The sequence below is a fragment of the Elgaria multicarinata genome, chromosome 5 (assembly GCF_023053635.1).
Source record: "Elgaria multicarinata webbii isolate HBS135686 ecotype San Diego chromosome 5, rElgMul1.1.pri, whole genome shotgun sequence".
In the NCBI taxonomy this organism is placed as follows: Eukaryota; Metazoa; Chordata; class Lepidosauria; order Squamata; family Anguidae; genus Elgaria; species Elgaria multicarinata.
Genome location: NC_086175.1, coordinates 15,901,250 through 15,923,690, shown reverse-complemented (window position 1 = coordinate 15,923,690; position 22,441 = coordinate 15,901,250). Strand labels below are relative to the sequence as shown.

At 41.4% G+C, this 22,441-nt stretch overlaps 1 protein-coding gene across 3 annotated transcripts in view; it reads left to right on the top strand.

Moving 5' to 3' along the window:
• The window catches only part of PCDH9 (protocadherin 9), a 962,265-nt gene that overhangs the window by 891,822 nt on the left and 48,002 nt on the right, over positions 1-22,441 (top strand). The gene's annotated exons all lie outside the window — the stretch shown is intronic.

The following is a 22,441-nucleotide window of genomic DNA, read 5'->3' as shown; positions in this document are numbered from 1 at the left end:
AATTCACAATGTTCTCCGTATTTAGATCAAAAAGAAGTTGCAATTCATCTTGTCCAGCGAGGTGATGTTTGCCCTGTCCTGGACGGGGTTGCACTCTCCCTAAAGGATCAGGTCCGTAGTTTGGGGGTGCTTTTGGATCCAGAACTGTCACTTGAGGCACAGGTGAACTCAGTGGCAAAGAGCACCTTTTATCAGCTTAGGTTGATATACCAACTACGCCCTTATCTGGACAGAGATAGCCTAGCTACAGTTATCCATGCTCTGATAACCTCTCGTTTGGATTACTGCAATGCATTATACGTGGGGCTGCCTTTGAAAACGGTCTGGAAGCTTCAGCTGGTACAAAACAGGGCAGCCTGTTTACTAACAGGGACTGGCCGGTGAGATCACATTATGCCAGTCCTTTTACAACTTCATTGGCTGCCAGTCCAGGTCCGGGCCCAATTCAAAGTGCTGGTATTGACATTTAAAGCCCTAAACGGTTTGGGGTCAGGTTATTTGAAGGAACGCCTCCTCCCATATGTACCTACCCGGACCTTAAGATCATCTACAGGGGCCCTTCTCCGTGAGCCCCTGCCGAAGGAAGTGAGGCAGGTGGCTACTAGGAGGAGGGCTTTCTCCGCTGTGGCACCCCGGTTGTGGAATGAGCTCCCCAGAGAGGTCCGCCTGGCGCCTACACTGTACTCTTTTCGTCACCAGCTGAAAACCTTTTTATTTTCTCAGTATTTTTACACTTAATTTTAACTTAAATTTAAACTTTACTGTTTTAACTCTGTATTTTAATTTTATATCAATTTTGCTGTGTGGTTTTTATTCTGGTTGTGCTTTTTATATTGTATTGTGTATTTCTGCTTTTAACCTGTTGGTTGTCTTACTATGGATTTAATTTTTGTGAACCGCCCAGAGAGCTTCGGCTATTGGGTGGTATAGAAATGTAATAAATAAATAAATAAATAAATAAATTCAAACATTGAAATGTAAGAAAAACCCAAACTGTCAAGATTCAACAGGGTAGTCAATTTAGCAAACAAACCATCAAGTGGAATTTTACCAGACACATAGGGTTTTTTTTTCCTCCAGAGTGCGATTTGTGGCACAGCAAAGTAAAAAGCCAGGAGATCAATCAAGTAAAAACATAGTACAAGAACAGAGTCAGGCAGCATGGAGATCCAGATAGATGCCAAGGTCAGAAAAGCTGAAGCTCAAGCATTGTTTTCAACAGCTCTCAAATTACAAGTGAGAGCTGATATAGCTAGAGCTACTAGAGCCCCACCTAGTGCTCAGCTGCATCAGTTTAGAGACTTGTCAGATGTCCACCTCATGAGGAGAGCCTAACTCATGAGTAGTTCTCTTCAGTAAGTGAGCACTCCTTTGCCTGGCCATGGTCCTGTCATGGTTCCTAAGGATTTTCAAGGGCTTGGTGGTGGCCCAGCATCCTCTTCTACTCCAAAAGCTAAGCCACCTGCCTCCCCAGGAGGCAGATTTGGAGGCATCACCCCTAAGGGTCCTGGACAATATTGGCTAGTGCCAGGGCCTTCTGAAGGTTCTGCTTCCTTCTCCCCTGAAGATGACCCCATGATGCCCCCATCACTAGTTATCAGATGTTTGTCGATTAGAAGATCAGTAACAGTGGACAGGCTTCACACATAGACGTCTTGTTCACTGCTACCAACCTTCAGGAGCATATTGGGTATGTTATAGGGTTCACGGGGTGGGTGGGTATTATCTCATTTTAAATCATTGATGCCCTAGAACATATTCCAGGATCCTACATTCTAGGAAAATAGATGTGGGGAAAGTAAGAAATTGGAAAGACACTGGTCTAGAGTGAGGAAACAGCAGGTATCCATCAAAGAATTCTGGACCTTGTAGTCACTTGTGTTATTTCTTTCTGCCTGTAATGTTGATAAAATAGAAGCAGAAGACAATATTTGTGCATCTATTCACTGGGAGCTATTAAATAGATAGATCATTCATTTTCAAAGAGATTGCTCTGCAAATCTTATGTGGAATATTACTACAACTAAAAAAACATGAATGATAACAATTTCAGCATTTCACATATTTAGATCCATTTTCATTTAAATACACATTTTTGCTGTCCGCTTTTCAAGTTATATTATTTCCATAATCTATAAAGACAACTTTAAAATCCAAACTGGATACATGCACTCACCATTTGGGGGTCATTTAGATTTGTCAGGAAATTGATTTTAATACCTGATATCTATATCTTTCATTAACCAATTGTTATGTTTTGCTAATGAACAAAACATATGATAAATATGATAGGTAAGGTCATTTATTTATTTATTTATTTTTGAATAGAAGTATTTGGCATTAAAAAAAACTTGTATAAACCATCCTTCTGAGATACTTAGAAGCTTATGGTTTGGGTCCAGGTTACCTGCAGGATCGCCTTCTCCCATATAGTCCGCCCCATACACTCAGGTCCTCTGGGGTGAACTTACTTCAGTCAGCTAAAACTTGGCTGACATCAGTTTCCCAGAGGACCTTTTCTTCTGTCGCCCCCAGATTGTGGAATGGCCTTCCAGAGGAGATTCATAAAATTAACTCTATGTGTGATTTTAAGGCAGCTTTAAAGACTAGCCTTTTCCGGCAGGCCTATCCAGATCATGAATTTTTAAGATGTATTGATTTCTGTTCTAATGTTGTTCCCCGCTTCGATCCAAAGGGAGAGGTGGGTAAGAAATAAATAAATATATTATTATTATTATTATTATTATTATTATTATTATTATTATTATTATTATTATTATAGAAAAAAAATGGTCACATTTTAAGGTCTCCGTCAATCAGATATATTTGTAGAGCTTAGATTCGTACTAAACATTTTGGGTATGTGTATTTATACATTGAGAGAGAAAGAGAGAGAGAGAGAGAGAGAAGCGAAGGAGACAAAGAGAAAGATGTGGTGAAGGAGAGAGAATGTCAGTTGCTCTTGGGCTTATTTTTGTGGCAAAGAATTCACCAGCTATTTGCATGAGTAATATATCAGGCTCTGTTGTAGGCAGGCCAAAGGTCCAGACGCAACAGGCCAAAGTGTTAGTGGTGCAGTTGCTAATGATGTAGACAAATTTGTGATCAACAGTTAGTGTCAGGGTCAACATGCAGAAAACCAGCCTGCAGGGAATACAGCTGGTGGAAGGTGAGATAAGGCAAGAGATAAGAAGAAGATGAAGAGAGCTAAATGAACAAACAGCAAGAAGGAGCTGGGGAAGAGATAAAGCACAAGGGTTGTAGGTAGGGAAGTGAGGGTGGTTAATGCCAAGGCTTAGAGTGACCGAACGACAGGAGAAACCAGGATTTCTCAGGATTTTTGACAACAAATCCAGGAAGGGGTGAATTGTGGAATTTGAAGAAAACTCTGAATTTTTCTGCCCTCCCCCACCCAAAGGGCAACTCTAATTTTTTTTCTTATATCTATGGTCACAAACTACAGTGCTCATAAAGAGGAATAACCCTTTATGGCTTCTATAGTTTTTAGCCATAGGTATAGTAAAAATAGAGGTGTCATGACCATAACTTCATAAGCCTGGGGAAACGGCTGCTGCTGCCTGCATGCACACTCCCCTCCCCTCCCCATAAGGGTTTTCTGAAAAGGCAGGGGGTGAGTGAGTGTGTGTCTGGATCTCTAGAGAGCACCTGCTGGTTGCATGATCCACGAGGCCAGGTTCCGGTGAGTGCATAGTTATTCTTGACAGGAGGGGCTTGCACTTGCTAGAGAAAAGTGAACAGGTATGAAGAGGCTGCAATCCTATATTCATTTATCTGGGAGTAAGCTTTATAAAAATCAAAGGGGCTTATTTCTGAGGTTTCTTTGGGCAGTTTTCGTTGGGTCCCTGATTGGGATTTCTGTTCTCTGCACACTGAGGCAGTGTAAATTCAGGAGATACATTTGGATAAAAGGAGAGAAAGATCCTTGTCTAGCATTGTGCTAATGGGCATCTATTCTGGCAACTTATTTTGTATTGCTACTGGCCATGGTCTTGTTTACATGGCTAACAAACCAGAGATATAATGATGAATTTTTAGATTAGTTTCTTGTTGATAAACCAGAAGTTGAAACAAGCTAAGAGGTGCTAGTGAGAAGTGACTGCAACAAGCCTTTAGTCCATTTTGTTCCATGGCTAATGTTTGCAGGATAATAGTATTTTATACTCTTTCTGAATATTTTAAGTTCTAAGTGTAATCTGGGTAAATGCAAACATTCTGACTTGAATCCTCAAGCATATCTGCATCTACAACACTTAGGCCAAACTAAGGCTATTTGAGATGGGTGTGCCCTGAGAATTTAATACTAAGGGCCTTGGAACTTTAGTTTTTTATTTTTGCCTCAACACAATGAATCTGAAAAAAAAAAGTTTTATTAATATACTGATGTGAGGATGCAGTGAGAGCTCAATACCAAAAGACTAGTTTTAGAATAATCTTTGCCAGCTTGGTGCCCTCCAAATATGTTGAACTACAACTCCCATGTTGGTTGGAAGTGCTTGGAATTGTAGTCAAGCACATCTGGAGGGCACCACGTTGAGGAAGGCTGTTTTATAAGAATGGTCCTGTTTCACATTGACTTCCCCCAAATATAACTTTGACCAGTGCATGACCGGAGAAAGGCTTTTGGTTTCTTCACAATAGTTTCTGAAAGTACATGCTGGAATAAATTCACTTTAGCAAACAGTATCCTTAGCTAAGGTAAACTTTGATTACACAGACAATAGATCTTGTGTGCTTGACAGGAACTCCAAATTCAGCATTCTTTTAGCCGCCTCTGATAGGCTTATGCAAGCTTTCAGGTCAGAGGCAGGACAGCAAAGTCAGAAGGTTACATAAGCCTTTAATATCAAATATAAAATGAATCTATGGCAAACAGAATACATCAGTATCCACATTCTTGAGGTTATTATTGCAAGCCATACACTATAAGAGTAAATTCCTTACTTATTTTTGCCACATAAATCAACAGCTGGTTCATTACTTCCAGAGCACATCCACTGGTACCTTTAGTAAATCATAGTTTAGCATTATGAGAATTAGCCTAGGCAAGTCTTGGGCTCCTACTCTTTCTCCTCCAACAGGACAATGAGGAAGAATTTGGAAGGTTTAGTTTCTGTTTGAGATTAGGCAGAGCTTTCCATGCCAACTTCAAACCATAGTGGCTTCAACCATAGTTAAGATTAAGCACAGTTTAGGTTTTGGGTGTAATGTCCAATGGTGGTTAATGTAAAGCAGAAGTTTCTAAATTCCTCCTCCCAGCTGCACTGGAAGAGGAAAGGAGAGAGAGCTCATCCTTGTAACACTAAATGGTACTGCAAAGCCTCCTTACCTCTATTTTAGGGTGACCATATGAAAAGGAGAACAGGGCTCCTGTATCTTTAACAGTTGTATTGAAAAGGAAACTTCAGCAGGTGTCATTTGTACATATGGGGAACCAGGTGAAATTTCCTCTTCATCACAACAGTTAAAGCTGCAGGTGCCCTTCCCTCTTTTAAATCTGGTCACTCTAGTATAGCTCCTGCAGCTTTAACTGTTGTGATGAAGAGGGAATTTCATCAGGTTCTCCATATATACAAATGACACCTGCTGAAATTCCCTTTTCTATGCAACTGTTAAAGATACAGGAGCACTGTCCTCCTTTTCATATGGTCACCCTACTCTTATTTTGTCGTTTCTACTTGCAGTGTTTGGATAAATAATCTGGCTGCCACATTACCACTATGAGCACCATCACAACTTGGAAGAAATGCTGGCTAACGCTGGCTACCATCGCTTCTCCATGGACACTCAGTGACTTCCTGTTTTCAAACAGGAAGTAACCAAGTTGCATGAGGGCCACACACAGCAGGAGAGAAGCAGCAATTTATGTTTTAAAAAGTATTACGGCGATTTTCTGGTTTTTCTTGTGGTGCAAGGAAGACCAGAAGGCGCGCGAGAGGCAGACGATGTCATGTGAGCTACTTCCGAGGAATCCGTGAGTGCCCAGTAACGAGCATGCAATAAAACGCTTGTTGGATGGCGCTTTATGTTTCACATTGTACTGTTGCAACCAGAACTTGTACTTTTTAAAAACTTAATTGAATTCCCATGGTTAGAAAGATGATTGTCATACTGATAGTTCACTTTGGATCTTCTGCACAGATTAAGGAATGTGATCAAATTAATCCTTTACAGTCATACTACATTCCGTATAAGAATTGTGCAATATGCAGAATACACTACACTGTCAGTGCATTCATACTTGAACAAGTAACTGCATACTGCACTTATTTAACATTTACCAGAATTTCCAATGTAACTGATAAAATTCTGAATACAGAAATTTGAATTTTGAATGGAAACCCCCCCCCCTCCAAATTTGGTCATTTTGTCAGGTTTCAAATATAAAACCTTAAAAACTTTTCAAATACTAGATACCATTGCATACTCAAATACAATATCAAAGTCATATCTTGAAATGTGCAGCACATTGTGTATGTTTACTCAGAGGTAAGTCATGCAGTGTTCAATGTATCTTACTTCTAGGCAAGTGCATATATGATTCCAGCCTCAGTATCATTGGCTGTCACATGGAGATACCAAAGATCTGATGGATTTTATGCAAATATTCAAGAATTCAGAGTATGTCTTGAGGATATTCAACATCAAAATTTGCATAATATAATTTTGAGGACAATTTTGGGTGCAAATCCATTTCAGTTCATTAGGATCTCCACATACTTTTCTCTAAAGCCAAATGTTGAAGTGCATTTGGAATGTTCTTCTTAGGTGAAACATCTGAGGAATTATGAAGGAAGCAAAAAGAGTTTTGACAAGACTAATGAAGTTTCTTGGGAGAGTTCTGCACTTTCCTTGTCTATGTGATCCGACTAGCAATGATTTTGTGTAAGAAACCTATTATTACAAGGAAGATGTGTTCAGAGTGCCCTTATTCCATTGGTGTAGTAGACCCCAGGAAATGGGCCTTCCTGAGCATTTTAATCTAAAGAATTTTTGAAAATGAGCATCTTATTTGTGATTCGATATAAATCTCCTCAGAAAATGCATACCAAAATCCAGAAGTGCACAGCTTCACAACAGGCCTTTCAATTTTCACTGTGAGCTGGGCAACTTGTCCTCTTCAGAGGGCTGTTTGAATTTTTTGTCATTTAAGTCCTGCTGGGGTTGGAAGCCACAAAATTTCACAGCTAGTAAGACTCACCAGTCTAGATATATTGGTTGACAGGGTGCCAGTTAAAACATCTTTCCAGAATCGTTGACAAGTATCTGAAGGGAGAGAGCCAACTGTTTCAAATAAACGAAGATGACTGAGGATTTTTTCCCCTCCAGAGGTAGCACATCAATCAGCCAGACTATGTGTGGCATTAAGTTGAATATTGCTGTGGGGGGACCTGCAGTGCTTCCAACTTTGGCAATAGGACCTGCCACTCACTCTACCATTGATGAGTCATGCAGCCCATGTATGTGTTAAAGGAAACAGGAGCTGCACATACCATTATTTTGTACTGAAAGATGCAGAAAACTGGTAGTACGACATCCCTTCCAAGAAGAGGCTATAAAATGAACAGATAGAGTGAAGGTAAAAAGAATAGACTGAATTAATGAGAAATATTCATGAATTTTGCCTCTATTTCATTTTAAAATATTTAGCCAGAATTCAGGGGTATAAGTCATCTGTAGCTGATGCTATTTACTAGGGGTGTGCACGGACCCCCCGCTCCGCTTCTCTTCCAGATCCGCGATTTGCGGATCGGGCAGCTTCGCTCCGCCTATGTCTGCTCCGCTCCGCTGCGGAGCTCCGGATCCGGATTGGAGCTCTGTTTTCCCCCCCCCCATAGGCTTGCATTATGCTAAAAAAGTATACAACTTTTTTTCTGTTAAAGTTAGAAACCTCAAGTTTGGCACCATGACACCTCATGGATGTATACAAACGCACGCCAAGACTCAAGGCAATCCCATCATCCCCTGATTTTTGGGGAATTTATGAAAATCGGACACCCCGTTCACACCCCTTTCGATAGCTCCGTCAATTTGCACGTTAGAAACCTCAAACTTACCACCATGATAGCTTATCCAGGTATACACATTCATGCCAAGACTCAAGGCAGTCCCATCATCCCCTGATTTTTGGGGAATTTATGAAAATCGGGCACCCCATTCACACCCCTTTCCATAGCTCCGTCAATTTGCATGTTAGAAACCTCAAACTCACCACCATGATAGCTTATCCAGGGATACACATGCACGCCAAGACTCAAGGCAGTCCCATCATCCCCTGATTTTTGGGGAATTTATGAAAATCCAACACCCCATTCACACCCCTTTCGATAGCTCCATCAATTTGCATGTTAAAAACCTCAAACTCGCCACCATGATAGCTTATCCAGGGATACACATGCATGCCAAGACTCAAGGCAGTCCCATCATCCCCTGATTTGGGGGGAATTTATGAAAATCGGGCACCACATTTGCAGATGTGGACTGTTCTCTGACATTTGGACAGATAAAAAAAGGGAAGTGGGCACACTCACAGATGCCATCTAGACCCACAATCATGCCAAGGTACAAGGCAATCCCATCATCCCCTGATTTTTGGCAGAGCTTAAACCTGCAAACAGTTCAAAGGGGCCATTTCAAAGGAAATCCCAAGATGCCATGAATTGGGGAGTAGAGATCAACCTAAATATGAATCTTCTTCCACACTTGAAAAATGGATTTGGAACTTCCAAAAGTCTAATTGAGCGGAGGAAGGACTTCTCCCCTGAGTCAAAGCCAGACACAAACCATCCCTGCAAGGCGGGCAGGGGAGGAGGGAGGGCAGGCAGGCAGGCAGCAGACATTTCTGGGGGCATAAGGAAGTGAGCCAAGGATAAGCCAGTAATGCATATAAAATGGAATAAATAAATAAATAAATAAATAAACAAACAAAGGAGGGGTGGAATTAAAAGCAGCAGTGTTGCTGAATAAACAACAAGAAGAACTTTTTAAAAAAGGCTATATCTGTCTTTTACCAGTAAGAGGGGTGGTGGTGGAGGTGCCCAAATGGGGAAGCATCTGCCAATTTGACTGGTCCTGTCTAGGTACAAGTCTTTAAGAAGCAAACGCTCACTTCAACTCATGATAGGCATTGCTTCACTGGGTTTCTCTTTGGAGGGCTCTGATGGCCCTCCAAGTACAGGAGAGTGAGGGTACGTCCACATGCCCTAGGGGAGCTCATCCTCTTGCACCACATGTATTCAGTTGTTCCCCAAAGTTAGGGTGGGTAGCACTGCTGTGTGTTTCCTATCTGTTAGTATGATTTCAGGTTGTGTTTGTGCATTTGGTGGAGCTACTGTTTTAAAAAAAACACTGGGAAAACTCTGTTCAGAGTAGAAAGAGAAGTTTCCCAGAATCCCAAGTTACCCGTTTTGCCTATTCCCTCCTCCAACTTTGGGATCATGTGATCATGACCGGGAGTTGACTCTGCCCCTCAGCAATCGAAAAGGTAATCTTTTTCCCGCCTTTACCCTACTTTTAAAAAATTCTAGCAAGCGAACCGCACCACGCAGAGAGCTGAGAGTAGGGTCAAAATGACCCCCAGCCATGACTCTCTAAGCACAAGAAGTTTCAGAAAGATAGCTTCAAAAACAACACAGTTATCCCCTTTTCTTTTCCGCAATGCAATCCTATGGGCGAAATGTTTCAAAATGGCGATCGGATCGGTCCGCGGAAAGAGGATCGCTCCGAAAATGGGCGCTTCTCTTCACCTTGCTTCTAGGGGTCTGCGGTCCGCTTCTACTCCGCCTCTGGGCAAGGCGGAGCAGGCCAATTCACTTCTGATTCTCCGGCTCTAATCGGAGCAGAGCACATGCCTACTATTCACAGTTCTTAACAAATATTTTCTGCAGTGTTATTCTCTCTCTCTCTCTCTCTCTCTCTCTCTCTCTGTGGCATTCATTGAGAAAATATTTGCTCTTGTATTTACATCATCCTCATTTCCTTTCACTTTCAATTGACTTCTCTTGCCCTCAGTAGTAGGGTGACCATATGAAAAGGAGGACAGGGCTCCTGTATCTTTAACAGTTGCATAGAAAAGGGAATTTCAACAGGTGTCATTTGTATATATGGAGAACCTTGTGAAATTCCCTCTTCATCACAACAGTTAAAGTGCAGGAACTATACTAGAGTGATCAGATACAAAAGAGGGCAGGGCACCTGCAGCTTTAACTGTTGTGATGAAGAGGAAATTTCACCAGGTTCTCCATATATACAAATGGCACCTGCTGAAATTCCCCTTTCAATACAACTGTTAAAGATACAGGAGCCCTGTCCTTTTTTCATACGGTCACCCTATCATGTAGTGAAATCTGATGTGCTATGTGGCAACATATACCATTCATTATGTGACCCCTAACTGGCTGGGATCGTCCTGGTGATTAATCTGGCCAAGAGAAAGAATCAGCAACTAGGCAAACAAATTACTACAAAGCAGCAAAAAATCTTGGAAGATTTTACCGTATTTCTTCAATTGTAAGATGCCATCGATTGTAAGATGCACACTAATTTCAGTACCACCAACAGAAAAAAAAAAAACACCTAAGACACACCCGTGATTCTAAGATGCACCCCATTTTTAGAGATGTTTATATGGGGAAAAAAGTGTGTCTTAGAATCGAAGAAATAGGGTATTTATATTAAATGAATAGACCACTTTTTTTTTTTTTACATAAAGGGCCCTGAAGGTGGTGCAAAATAGCCATATAATAAACTAGACACCTACTGCATTCAAATTGGAGAGTTGGGATCTCCGCCAACCAGCCCTGATCCAGAAATGAGTGTTTCCACTATTTAGCTTAATGCTACCTATTCCTCTAGGTAGCATTAAATCTCTGTTGCGCAAGAGGTGGCTCCCGCTTGCACAAATAAATTGGTGGAAGGGACTGCTTATGGAACCAGATTTCCGGGGGGCATAGTACCCTGCAGGATAACTATAGAAATCATAGTTAATAATTCAAGCTGCTCAAAAGCCAGAAAAAAACACAATCAGCCTCAGGGAGCTGGATGGCAACCTCTCTCTCCCGGAGGAAGTTAACTGACACAGAAACAAGATAGTTTTCACCAATGTCCCAAAATGTTGATAGGTAAGGGATTAGATGAGAGTCCAAAGTAGAGAATTCGGGATGCCATGAAGGTCCTGCCCTATGTAACCACTAACTACACCTTGGATGGTGGTGGGATGCAGTGCAGAGCAGAGACTTTCTTAAAGATCTCTCAGTGAGTGAGCAGGATCAATTTGTTTATTATTTATTTTATTACATTTATATACTGCCCCATAGCTGAAGCTCTCTGGGCGGTTTACAGAAGTTAGCAATCTCAGAAGTTAGTAATTTCAGGAATCTCTGAGGCTTCTCTATTCTATAAAAGGGAATGCAGGATCCAGGACTGTATTTTGCTCCCAGTCTGATCCACTTACCAGTAGTCATGCTGTATGAAGTTTATGCCATCTGGCAGGAAGAGCTTCACAGATCTGAAGTACATGTAATCAAGACTTGGGGAGCAATTGCACTCAATACCCAAAGAACGAGATAACATTGTAACCTTTGTATAACACTCTCCGTTTTTTAATTTTTAATTTTTTATGAATGCACACATGAGTGAAATCAATGATAATCCTATATACGTAATGTACTGTATGTCTCCCCGCCCATTTTCACAATGTATTTTCTGTTCTATTTTGTTAATATTCACAATATAAAAAAGGAGGAATGGAAAAAAACAACATTGTGGTGTAGAATAGGGCTGTGTACCACTTCAGATCTGAATTCTGAATCTGAAGCAGATCGGAGTGATTCAGACCTCCGAATTCCGAATCCAAAGCGGGTCAGGGGAGGTCCAAATAGCTTCAGACAGATTTGGATTGATTTGGACCCTTTTCCAAGCACATATACACATGAAAATGGGCGCCATGATAGCTTATAAATAGATCCTTAGTCATGCCAATTTTGAAGGAAATCAGATCATCCCCTGAGATTTAGGGAATTTTTAATTTTTTTAGCATTCCCCCATTTACAAAACTGCATTCATCTCCATCATTTTTACAGTTACATGTAACTGGGCGCCATGATAGCTTCCACATAGGACCTTATTCATGCCGACTTTGAAGCAAATTGGATCATGCCCTGATTTTTAGCGATTTTTTAAAAAAGTTACACCTCAACCACAACATCCCTCCGAAATAAAATCTGTATTGGAAGGAGCTAATCGAAAGTGCATCTCAGGACAACACTTCTTTTACTGACAAGCAAGTAAAGAAGTAGTAAAAATAATGAGAAAGAGGATGAGGAGCAATAGCAGCTAGTGATAATGGTGATTAGAAGATAGATTCAGCGAGGGGCAGGACCACTGAATGTGTCTTGTCCAAGTCCCTTAGAACCCTAAAGCTAGCACTGCCTCTGATATTCATGGTCTGCACAGAACATATGGGAGACGCAACAAATCCTATTATGAGTATTTTACATGAGTGGGAATTTTACTTTATTCCTATAGTCTGTATTGGAAAACTCTGTAGGATGCGTGGAAGCCAAACTAAATCTAACTGGAAAAATATTTCCATTAATTATTCTTCAAAAGTTACACATGGAAATGCCCTACCTTCTTTTCCATCTTCAGATAATATTCATTTGCTGTTCATTGCAGACTTGTCTTTTAGTGGTTCTAACATTCGGAGATCTAATTCATTCACTGATACAAGTTTAATAGGCAACCCCTGTAGAGCATGTGTAAGTTTTTTCAAGCGCTCAGTGGATATCTCCCCAGAACAGGTGCTGTGTATATGTCAGGAGTCTTTTTTTTAATCTCTAAAGGAAATCACCAGTTCTTATTACTGAGAAGTCATTTTATTCAACCTTATTCACCTATTAAAAGCGAGTAATTACATCCCATTGCTGCGTGTATCATTTTAATACAGAAGAGAAGGGTGCTTAGCATTGGGCATATTTTACTGCTAACAGGCAAAATTTGGAATGAATGGAGGAGTCTAGGAGTATAATTATGAGATTATTGCTCAAGCTTTTGTGCTGAAAGAGAAAACCATTGTGGCTTGTAGTAGGCTTTTTTTCTGTCCCCTGAATACAGCCTGGTTCTGTTTTCCAACTGAAGCAGTACTCCACTGATTTAGCAGAAACACACAATAGAGGCTTGTTGTTATGTAGATTATTTTATCATACTGACACGGTTATGATAGAAGAGATCATAATGGAAAATGGAGTGGAAGCACCATTTGAAGGGACTGCTTTCTAGCTCGAGATCTTTAGAATGCTGTCAGTGACATTGCACCATAGTTTTAGTTTAGTCAGGGAGAATTTGGCTGGTTGTGGAGATTTAAGAGCATATGACTGCAGAGAACTGGATAATTGTTTGGGAATATATCTTTTAGCAGGCTGTGTCATATCAAGAGACTGTATGGTATCAATTTATTTTTATTTTTTTAACAGGGCTGGATTAACTGTTCGGCTAAGAGTGTATTCCCACAATACTTTACATTATTGATGTGATAACTGAAGTAGGGGTGTGCACGGACCCCCCACTCCGCGCCGCTCCGCCTATACTCTGCTCCTCTTCGCCGCGGAGCTCCGGCTCCGAATAGGAGCTCCGCAGTGGAGGGGAGTGGCGCCAGGTAAGGCCGGGAGAGGAGGGCGGGGGGGTTACCGGTCCCTGCCGCCATCGCCACCCGTGCGGCGACGGTGGCAGAACCTGGTAAGGGACCAAGGGAGAGGGGGGCCTTACCTGCCTCCATCCGCGGTCCGTCAGCGTCTTCAATTGAGCCTGTGGTTCAAACAGGAAGTCTGGGCCGCAAGCGGCCCAGACTTCCTGTTTGAACCGCGGGCTCAATTGAAGACGCTGACAGACTGCAGACGGAGGCAGGTAAAGGAGAGGAGGGCGGGGGGGTGGCGCCAAGTAAGGCCCCCCTCCTCTCCCTTACCTGCGTCCATCCGCGGTCCCTCGGCTTATTCAATTGAGCCCATGGCTCAACCAGGAAGTCTAGGCCGCAAGTGCCGTGGGCTCAATTGAAGAAGCCGAGGGACCGCAGACGGACGCAGGTAAGGGAGAGGAGGGACGGGGTTTACCGGGCCCCGCCGCCGCCGCCCGTGCGGCGATGGTGGCAGAGCCCGGTAAGGGACCAAGGGGGAGGGGGGCCTTACCTGCGTCCGTCTGCAGTTCCTCGGCTTCTTCAATTGAGCCTGTGGCTCAACCAGGAAGTCTGGGCTGCAAGTCCAGCCTAGACTTCTTGGTTGAGCCGCGGGCTCAATTGAAGAAGCTGACGGACTGCGGATGGAGGCAGGTAAGGGAGAGGAGGGCGGGGGGGTTACCGGGCCCTGCCGCTGTCACCGCCTGGGTGACAGCGACAGCGGCAGGGCCCGGTAAACCCCACTTACCTTTCCGGCACAGCTCCGGATCGAGGTGAAGGATCCGCCTTCACCTTGATCCTCTTCGCCATGCTCCGCCGGCCCCCCAATCCTCTTCGCCTCTACCTTAAGGGCAGGCAAAGCCCCCCGCTCCGCTCCTGCTTCTCCGGTCCGATTAGAAGCGGAGCACATCCCTAAACTGAAGGTTATCACTTCACATCTGCCATAGACATGTGTTTATGGCAGAAAATTATCCAACAGCAAGCACCAACTTTGGAGGTCATGAGCCTATTGTGTTGGGTGACCATATGGAAAGGAGGACATGGCTCCTGTATCTTTCACAGTTGTGTAGAAAAGGGAATTTCAGCAGGTGTCATTTGTATGCATGCAGCACCTGGTGAAATTTCCTTTTCATCACAACAGTTTAAGTTGCAGGAGTCCTGCCTAGCATGACGAGAAACAAAAGAGGGCAGGGCTCCTACGACTTTAACTGTTGTGATGAAGAGGGAATTTCACCATTTGTATGCATGCATACAGATGACACTTGTTGAATTTCCCTTTTCAATACAACTGTTAATGTTATAGGAGTCCCGTCCTCCTTTTCATTCGGTCACCCTATACTATTGTGTGTTGTCTGTAGGGACCACAGTATACACTATTATTGCTGTGATCCTTTGTGCAAGGAAGGGCTCTGCTGAATTTCCCTAAAGGAGTTAATTGAAACTGTGTAAGCTGGCTAAAAAAGAGAGTTAATCAAATCATAACTGACCTAACCAGGTTCTTGTTTTAAAGGATAATTTTTCATCATCCCGTTTAAAAAAATATATGTCATCCCATTCTCATGGGGAGAGGGAAGAGATGAAATGGGGGCATGAGAAAAATGGGAACATCTGGTTATTTTATCCTTTCTGAGTAGTCGAAAATGAACAAGGTGATAAGTGGTTGGTTGTTGTTAATCATAAAGGGAAGGAATATATATATTCACCAACAATCCTGGTAGATTTCCAAGGTCCCTATGCAGATAAACAAATTGGAGAAGTAAGTGTTTAGTGCAGGGGTGGACCACTTGTAGTCCTCCAGATTTTTTAGCCTACTCCCATGATCCATCACCATTTACTATGCTTGCTAGGAGTGATGAGAATTGGAGGCCAAAACATTTAGAGGGCCATATGTTGTCCACCTGTGGTTTAGCATATCTGTCCCTTGTGATAGCAGAGGGAGGGGACATTATGTGAGTTAATTGTGGGAAGAGCAGTCATGTTTGAGATACATCAAGAAAGATAAAATTGAAAGAGGAGAAACGAGAGAGGAGGTTTAGAGATTTAAAACTTGTATTGGGAGGAGTTAGGATTACCCGTGGATAAAATAAGATTAAAAATATATATTCTGCCCTCTTATAACCATAATCCATTTCTGATTATTTCCTCTTTGAAGTATACAATCCCTTTGAATTTTATTCATTTCTGACTGTTGTGTTCTTTGTGAGCCTTCTTTGCAGAGAACTCTAGCTCAACTGTATTGACAATTTCATTTTGGGCCTATTCAGACAACACACTAAGCCATGGTTAGCCCACTAACCCGTTTGCAGCAAATGGTTAGTAAGCATGTTTAAACCACAGTTATGTAGCCACCATGGTTAGCAATGGTTCAAATGGCATGCTAAGTCATGGTTCTCATGACACACTAAGCCATAATGTTTAGCTCAAATGCTTACCCACCATGGGTTAGTGTGTTGTCTGTTTTTATTTTATGGCAAATGTATCCATCATAATTTAGTGCCTGAAAATAAGTCTACTAAATCTTAAAGTAAATAACAATAGTAATATTAACAATAATAAAATTCAAGGTAAAATTTGTCTGGATGTGAAACTGAAAGGTAAAGTGGATGGCAATATTAACCAGAATAAGTGTTATGACAGGCAGCGTGAAGGCAAGGGATACCTCTTGAGAATCTGTATTTCTGGTTTAATAAACACATTCCTGGATCCAACATCTGGATTGAGAGAGCCATTTTGCATATGACCTTGGTAGAAACAGAAGTGCAGTTTTGAATTAACAACTTGCCATTAAAACTATCTTTCTATAAAACACCTCCCTCCAGCTCCCCGGCTTCTTTGTTCCTGTATCAATATTACTTTGCAGCATCTGCACCTGAAGCAAGGGCATATGTAAAACAGCACTTTCTGAACTCAGTTCTGCTTTGTATACTTGCATAACGCAGATGATGGTACAGGAAGATTCTTCCAGGTAAATCCTTCTTTTCTAGAAGCCAGCTTACTTCACACATATGGAAAGCTGTTCTTTGATGATGTTTACTAATAGTAGACTTGAGGCACATCTTACCTGCAAACATAAATAAAATTATACTCATTTGACTGAACTACTTGACTTAAATTAGTGAGTTCTAAGGGAGCAAAAATGCAGATGAGATTGGGATGATTCATTGGCCCTGAAGCTGTAATTTACTTTTGTACTTCAAGAAGGAAACTTGAAAGAGTTGTAGGACTTTTTTCTATATAAACGTGCATAGGATTGCATCTTTACTTGATGCACAATAATAATTTCTACCCCACAAAGGGGGCTCATTCTCCTCTCGTGATTCAGTGCCCTGGGGGAATTGTATTGTGGGTCAGATAACTGTAATCTACCTCAAACAGTTAAAGTGCAAAGCCTCCATTGAGGCTTTGCATGGGAATGATATGATAGATTACATCTGTGACAAAAAAAAAAGCTGTGTGCTCAAAACATATAGGACACTTGTTTTCTGGATAAGAAGCCCTTTGTAGTACCTCTGAATTTTGTCCTTTTGTCAATATTCCTTGTGGGCGAGTGGATGCTTAGCTCATACCAAACATCAGGAGGAAAAGTTAAATGCTTGCCTTATTGTCATCCATACAAACAGGAAGAAGACTTGTCTTACTGTTTTCTTACACAACTGATACACACAATCAAGAACAGTACAAGGGATAATTAGCGTCTTTAGGAGGTCACCTTCCCAGGTGGGGAGCCTTGGTTACAAAGGTCTGAACAAAAAGTTGGCCCCAAATGCCACCTTCAAGGAGCAGATGTGGGCCCAGTTGAAACATTCACACTATTCAGGTGTTATATGAGTGTAAAAAGTAAATGCCTGAGGAGAGTGAGCACTCTGGCCCAGCTTTTCTCCTTTGTCACATCATCTCTACTCATGGAAGGTGACTGTCTGAAGGTGACGCTTTCCATGTGAGCCGGAATGCTGATCTTCGAGCATTCTGGCTCATATGGAGAGCATCCACAGATAGAAGAGGCTCTTCTCTTCAGACAGCTGTCCTCTGCGAGTAGAGAGTGACAACACTATGGAGGGGGGGGGGCTAGAGTGCTCCCTCTTCTCACACATTTACTTTTACACACATATCATGCCTGAGTAAGGCTCTAGTTTTCACATGTTCAAAAGGTAGGTGAGAATTCCCCACTCCAACACCTACATACATGTAATTTGTAACATGGAGGATTCCAAAGTATGGTCCTAGACCCATTTTGCACAATTTCTTCAGGGAAGGAATCTCATAAATTGACCCTATGAATGTATGGTTCTATAGGTAGTGGATGGGCAAATGCTACTGCTTCACCATGCACTGTACTAGCCCTGAAAGAAAGACGCTTACTACTTTCTTTAATGTTTCACAGGGTGTACACTTTCTTATACCGCACAGCTATCAGGAGTTAATAGAAGTGAGAAGCCACTGCTAATTTTTCATATTTCAGTTCCTTTCTGAGCCAACGTTGAGACTTCATAAGTTTAGTTGGTAGAAGAAAAATGCCTGATTCTTGGGAGCTTCACCAGTGTGTCACTACTATAGGTCTTTTGGATGTATCTCTCTGAATGCAATTCATCTTCATTCCTTCTGAGCTGACAGGATAGAACCTTCTTACAAATTTTACAGCAAGCAATATTTTTATTGTTGTTCAGGAAAGACACCTAAGGGGGTTTCTATTTTATTTTTAGGGACATTTCTGGATGTTTTCACTATTATGAATGATGACCTCTCTATCCCAGGGAAAAAAAAGTGTTGCTGTCATGTGTTTTTATGGATTGCTCAAATAGTTTGATTTATTACAGCACCATCCAACCATACAATGCTGAAACTGCTCCTCATAAAAAATTAAATGTTGCCCCACTCCATGAGTTCCTATGTGGAGTATATTTCATTCCAAATTCATAGTACCATCATAGTACCACCAAAGAAGTTTGTTAAAACATAACCAACCAGTTTACGAAAAAGCAAGTTAATTATAAAATGGGTAATATTGGCACCACAATACAAGACCAATTCATTTCAGTTCATTTTTGACCAGAATCTACCCAATGCGCACGTCCAAGAACTGAACTTGTACTCATCTGTGTTCCTATACCCATACATTTCGAGCTTGGAAAATGCACACAAATATGCTTTAGTCAATGGGAGAGAAATGTGTACATTTCAGAAATGTGTATATGTGGAAAAGTGCACGAAAAAATATGCTGGCAAAACTTGCAATCTGATATGGACACAGATTGGAATGAGCTTCAGTGTGGAAATTGGAGAACCTCACTGAACTTGAGTTTTGCTGCTTTGCATATACCCATGCTTTGGTCACTGCCAACACACCAATAGATATCCTAAATTTGGACACATGGAATCTAGACCTGTGGTGTTTACTTATGGATTTAAAAAAATTAATAGAATATAGGCAGAATTATCAGCTGTGGGTGAGAAAAATCCAAGTAAAAGCTCTTTGATCAACTTTGATCAAGCTGAAGCTCAGAAAATCATTGCTTGATGCTTCCCACTAGGGCTGTGCATGGACCCCCTGATCCACTCCGGATCCCGATCCGCAACTTCCGGATCGGGTCCGCTCTGCCCTGCGTCGATCCGCTATGGGCCGCTCCGCTCCACTGCGGAACTCCGGATCCGAATTGGAGCTCCGCAGCGGCGGTGCCAGGTAAGCCCCCCCCCCTCAAAACTTACCTGCCTCCATCGTGGTCTGATGGTGGCTTCAACTGAGGCCAAGGACTCAAACATCCTCGGCCTCAGTTGAAGCCACCGCCAGACCATGATGGAGCCAGGTAAGGCACCCTTACATGGCTCCGGAGCCATCGTCACATGGACTGCGGTGGCACCAGGTAAGGCCCCCTTCCTCCTCCCCCCTTACCTGGCTCCATTGCGGTCCAGCGGTGGCTTCAACTGAGGCCGAGGACTCAAACAGGAAAACCAGGCTGCAGCGCCTTTACCTGGCTCTGCACAGACTGCAGAAGCACCAGGTAAGCCCCCACTTACCTTCTTTTCGGAGCTCTGGATTGAGGCAAAGGATCCGCTTCATCTTGATGCGCAGCTCCCCCGACCTGATCCATCTCCGCCCTTGTCGGAGGCAAATCAGGCCGCCTCGCTATCGCTTCTCTGATCTGAAGCGAAGTGGAGCACAGCCCTACTTCCCCCCCAATATGATGTCTATTGGACTAATTCCCAAATATGATGTCTCTTCCCTAAGATGAAGACATGAAGCTATTGGCAGATAGGGAATTCCTAAAAACAGCCTTCCCTACCCAGTGCCCTCTAGATGTCTGGGGTTAGTGGAAGTTGTAGTCCAACACCTAAGGGTAGGCTACCTTAAGCGGATTAGAAATGGGGCAGGAGGATTTGGAGCTTCAGCTACAATAGCTGAGTTAAATTTCTTGGTTGGGAATTGGGCTTCAATGCCACACCTAGCTCACTGACCTTTGCATTAAAAGCAAAACCAGACTGAATTATGCAAAATGCTAACAATTGCAGAAGATTATGCAACATATAGGGAAATCATGTATAGTTATACATTTTTCTAGTTTGCATAATTTCAAGAGGTTTTGAAGTATTCAGCATTTTGTGATGCAAAATTTGGATTACCTGAGTGCAGTATCTATCTCTATCTATCTATCTATCTATCTATCTATCTATCTATCTATCTATCCATCCATCCCCATTATAGTACTGGATGATTAAATATTCAAGTGCATTTATCTGTTTTTTTAGAACCTGTAACATGAATTACTTAGTTGCAGTTTTGCTTTTAAAGTTTTAGCCACACGCCATTGCCATTCTTTTTTAGTATTTCTGGTTTAAAACTGAACTGGTTGCCCACTCTAACTTCAATGCAACGTATATAAGGAAATATCATGGAGAATCCTGGCCAATGTCAGCTTTCAATTTTTATGAAAAGTTCAGATCGCGTGTCATTCTAGTATCTCTTCCCCATCCTCTGGTTAAAACAAGTGAAATAAGTTACTCTCTGGAACCCATTAAATTCTGTCTCCATTTAATATTGTAAAAGGGTAGCTGATTATTACACCAAGCATATTTCCATGCTTCAATGAACATAAGAGTAGATGTGTAGGTTATAATTTTAGTCCCCTTTGCATCAGTGAAGTAAGAAATAACTGTTGGATTCAATTAAATGAGAGCAGAATTTGACTGTGAGTTGACATTTACTTAAATATATGTTTCTTGCTTGCAGGTTTTGTTTTAAAATATGCACAGCTGCAATTTGCACGTAATGCAGCACGCATTCGACGTGTGAAAAACACACACACCAAGAAACCTTAATACTGTGCTAGATTGCAACACTTCCAGAATTCAAGGCATTGCTTTCCTGCTTCATATGCTGAATTAAAACACAGACAGTGATTATAACTTTTCCAATTAATTTAAACAGTAGTTTCCCTTTAATCAGCAGTTTGCCCACATGACTGTTCTTAATATTACCCTCACACTGAATACTGTCGTGCCGAAAATTAACATGCTCTATTGTCACTCTTTAATGTTAAAATTAAACTTTTAATTTTTGTAAGCAATTTAATTATGTTGCCTATATTAGGTGGCATTTTAATTTTAATTAGAATTACAATTAATTATGTACTGCTCTCACTCCACTGCTGATTAATATGGTCAGGCTGATTGATATATATATATATATATATATATATATATATATATATATTATCGTATACACACACACATACGGCATACGTTATATTCCTGATAGGCTTTACTCCATTTCCATAATACAATATAATTATAGACCTCTTGAGCCTTCCAATTCAAGTATTCTAATAAAGAATAAAAGGAGAAGGTTCATGTATTATAAATATGTGAAATGTACTTCTACTGAGTGGTGGAAAATTCTGAAGCAGAGAGAATTTTTACAGGGATGTATAAACCAGCAAAACCTGAGCTTGTTGAAGTTCTCCAAATTCCACCTTGAAGTTCATGCTGACTTTTGATTTGAAAACTTTGTGGCTCCCTTTTTGGAAGAAAATGCACACATACTTTCATGTGCATTTTCCGAAATTATTGTAAACCTGCTACAAATAAAATAGACACATCAATTTTGTGCAATTTTGAATTTTTTTTTTTTTGCATTTTTCTCCCATTGATTAAAGCATAATTGAGCACCTTTTTCAGAACCGTGCACATTTTCCCAATGTATGTACCCTTTATTCCCTAGTTCAGTAATGCATTTGAACCAAAACATTTTTAAGATTATATGGTTGGAAGGAACTTCAGAGATCACCTAGTCTAACTCCCTATTAAATACAGTGTGTTCTTGAGTGGGCACTTACAGTACAACTTTAAACATGACTACTGAAAAGTAAATTCCACTGAGCTCAATGGGGCTTAATCCCAGAAAATTGCATATCGTCTTATTGCACAATATTATTCATGTCTACTCAGTCATAAGGGCCAAACGGGCAAACTTTACATCCATACCTACCAGATATTTTTTAAACTCTAAAAAAGATGCAGGACCCCTGATCTGGATCAGGGCCCTAACATGGGAGTAGGGGGCTTTTTCAATCTGTATCAGAACCCCGTGCCTTCTCTAGAGTAAAAATAAAAACACAAAGTTCAATGGGACGTACACCTAATGTACATAGGAGTTTGGCCATAGCCTTGATAATTTTGTTTGTGCCCCGCCGATTAAACATTCTAAAGTTTTAGCTGCTGTATCTATTGATTAAAGCTTGCAGCCTAACAGTCATACATTCATAC